This window comes from Sinocyclocheilus grahami, unplaced genomic scaffold (genome assembly GCF_001515645.1).
Source record: "Sinocyclocheilus grahami isolate Dianchi unplaced genomic scaffold, SAMN03320097.WGS_v1.1 scaffold755.1, whole genome shotgun sequence".
NCBI classification, from domain to species: domain Eukaryota; kingdom Metazoa; phylum Chordata; class Actinopteri; order Cypriniformes; family Cyprinidae; genus Sinocyclocheilus; species Sinocyclocheilus grahami.
This window is the reverse complement of record NW_015505934.1, coordinates 112,893-116,548: the sequence shown is the minus strand read 5'-3', so window position 1 is coordinate 116,548 and position 3,656 is coordinate 112,893.

Here is a 3,656-nt window from a genome sequence, read left to right as displayed (position 1 = left end):
GCGCTGGATCTGGTGGTTAAGGAAATAGATAGGGACGCGCCCGTCTACATTCTCTACACCGGATCCATAAGCGAAACCCATGAGCACAGCCGCCGCTCCGCCTCGGCGAAAGCGGGGCCGGTGCCGCGAGAAACGCTAGTGAAAGCTCTCTCCTCAGAGAGCCCTCTGAGAGCGAATCAAGGCAGTAACAAACGCTACCAAAACGGCCGTCAGCTCCCCTTTTTTTCCGAGAGCTGACTCTGCGTGCTTGCTCTCAAGCAGACAACAAACAAACTGTTTGTATCCCCACCCGTAAAGTAACGCGGGCAGAGAAGAACACAGCCTGAACGCTGCCTGCCCTCGCCTTAGTGTCTGGTTTTGTCTTGCTTTAGATTTCGTGACAGACAACACTAAATAAGACTCACAAACAGATATCAGACTGACACACACACAGAGCGCTTGCTGAATGACAAAAGCTGACGCTGGTCTCACCGCACGTGCTTTTATAGCTTCCTGGTCATTACGTCACCCGCCGTAACATCTCGCCCATCTATTGGTCTGATTACACACGAGGTTCAGAGCCCGTCACGCTGAAGGGCGTTCCCCATGCGTTTCCGACGCAGCTCGAGTTCCTGAAGAGGAACTATACTTTCATTCAAGTAATGGAGTTGAGTACTTTGTCCGCCTCTGCAAACTTTGTAGTTAAAAATTACAGATATAGAGTTGTAGTAAATTTATAGTTATAATATACATTTCTTTGAAATATCAATTAATTTGAACTATTTCCTTACATTTTCAAATTATTCTTACAATTGAAAATTGCATCCCACTTGCTACCTCAATTTAAACTAAATTTCAAATTGGAATTTAAATTGCACTCTCAAATCAATTCTGAATGGCACCTTTTCTACCCTTCCAGTATGAATTATGGAGACAAAGATGATGATTTGCAGCAAGCAAGTACTTATGAAGACAAAAAAACAGCCATGAGAAGGCCAGTGTCATTTGCTATGCCTGACCATGCCTGGGTGAGCATGTTTAAATAAAGCGTAGTGGGTTTGGCTGCGTTATGCATATAGCATTAGCAAATGTGACGCATGCATCTTTCTTCCAGTTCGCAAGGCTGCGAAGGTCCCTGCTGACCTGAACTCTGCTCTCCTAGAAATATTTGATTAAGTCAGAAATTTATAGCACGCTGTTCTACGCCAGTTAAATGCATCCCCAGAGTTACTTTTTTTTCATTTCTGAGATCCATGCCCTCGTATTAGCCCACTTCGCTAATACAAAAGTGCCAAGCTGCTTCATCTCTAATGCCAGCGGAGCTAAATGGCTCTCATCCCAGCTATAGATCACACCCGTTCATGATCAGCTGGAGGAGAGGGGTCGTTTTTTTTTATAAAGGCCCCCGGATCATGCTATGCAACACGTGTGGGTGTGTGTAACCAGACTTGTTCAAAGAAGCTCATGGGCGAGATCAGGGTGCTGGGGGGCCTCAAATGTATAAAAAAACCTTGCATATCTGGAAGATATAAGGACCACTTCATAATTCAAAGGTGCAGATGGTGGGATAGCCATATCCTTGCTTGATCAGTGTGTCTTTCTGTTGTATTGGTTTGAGTAGGGGGTTGAGGACAGTTTGAGGAATGATGGAGGACAAGGAGATGGAAGTCTGGCCAGCTCTGTTCAATCTGTGAGTCTACAATGGGCAAAGCACACAAAGAAATAAATAAATAACTCATTACGTTGAATGTGGGTTCCCAGCTGGCTTCTTTCTTTGGCAGTCCTGTTGATGTTGATGAGTGCCTATGTAGGTTTGAATGAAGAACAAGAACCTTCTCATTAGTGTCAGGCCAATGGAAAACTTGTGGGTGTGTGGCTCACACACACATACACTGATCAGACAGGCCTAAAATTGGGGCTGTGCTGACGGAAGCCCGCTTGTGATCTTGGCCCACACTATCAGCCAATTAAAAGGGGGGTGACAGGTAGACAGAAGCGCATCTCAGTCAGGAAGGACAGCAAACACGGGAAGCTGCTGGGCTTTGATCAGGCTCTTCTGTGCCCGTCTGTGCCTCTCCAGGGACTCGGCTATTACCTCCACTTATGGGTCCAACTCTGACGAGTAGGAGAGCAGAGCGCCAGCATTTCACACATGATCCACACACTACTTTCAAAAGGAGATGGAGTCATCTTCCTGAAAGGATTTAACCAAACAACTCTGTCTGGGAAGGTAAGTAAAGACAAAGCAAAAACACATCACAATTAGAGAGAACATAATCAGGCTATGACGAGCTAAGAGATGAGCTATGCTTTGTAGATATTTCACTACTGCTGTTAAAGATAGTTTGCACAAAAGCAAAAAATGCAGAAAAACTTGTCTGTAAAAGCAATTAAAGTTGAAAACTAAAACTCTCTCTCCTTGACTTTTTTGGTGCTAAATAAAGACAGATAAAAACTCGACACGCTGTCCTTACAAGCCTGAAACCAGCCTTATATTCAGCCAACACGTGCGTTGTGTCTTACGAGTTGGCAAGTGCTGGGCAAATTGGCTAGTTAGCATTACCCATCCTCATGCTGTAATTAGTCATGGGTAGATGCACCACCAAGATGTTCTTCCTTATAAAAGTCTTAGATTTTTTTTTACAACCCTTTCAAAGGGCAACAGGAGTCAGAAGCAACTGCGCTTTAAGGATTTTTGCAAATATAAAAGGTGGAGAGAAGAAAAAAAAGAAGGAAATCTAGACGTCTCTCAGCATGGGAAGTCCTGATTGACAACCAACACTTTTGTTTGCGAAGAAGGGCATGGGGGGATATGACCTCCTCTGCGCAGACTATTGGCATGACCGCTTTAGTCAGCCCACGATAACCGTGATTAGCTTTGAGAGTGGGCATGCCAATCAAAGGGGAGGAGGGGTGATCTCAATCAAACATGACGTAGGGGCCACTTAAAGGTGTATGTACCCACCTCAAAATATTCGCTCTCTTCCTGCACAATATAGTCATGCCCACTTACTTTCTAAAACCCCTAGTGTGCTGTCTTGATTACGGCTGATCATTATATACACATAATTGAGCCCTTCGTAGTCTTGCAAGAAAAATACAGGGATTCTGAGAATAACATCACGCAAAAGAAGAGGATGGAAGTGGCAAGTGAGATCAAATTAAAATCATACACTTTCACTATTGCCATCATTTATGGAAAAAAATACCTCTTCCCCCTTTATGGCTGCCTCTCTGCTGCAGGAATGAGGTTGAAAGCAGTAATCAGATGAGAGGCAGAGGACTCATTTGCCAGCCTGCAGCGGTGGATTGCTAATGTCAGAGCTAGCCAACAGGGGTAAGCCAGAAAGAGCAGCCTATCATTTAAAAAAAAATACCCCATCTGCATGCACACAGCAATTACCAGCCCTGTGGTGTGCTATCCAAAATGTGTGGGCATTGGCCGAGGTGCTGGTGTGGACTTTGCCTCATCTGTGGTACTGAGAACTGGGTGAATTGGATGAATTAAGATTGGAGCTTGCTGGCCAATGCAGAGCTTTGTCTAGGCAAACCAGGTGCACAGGTGAGATTTTGATTAACCGTCTGGATTTTCATGGTAAAGGTGAGGTGGCCGCAATTAAGAAACATAATGGCTGTCCTGGACGGGCTGCTGTCACCTGGTGGAGGGTTTTTAGTAT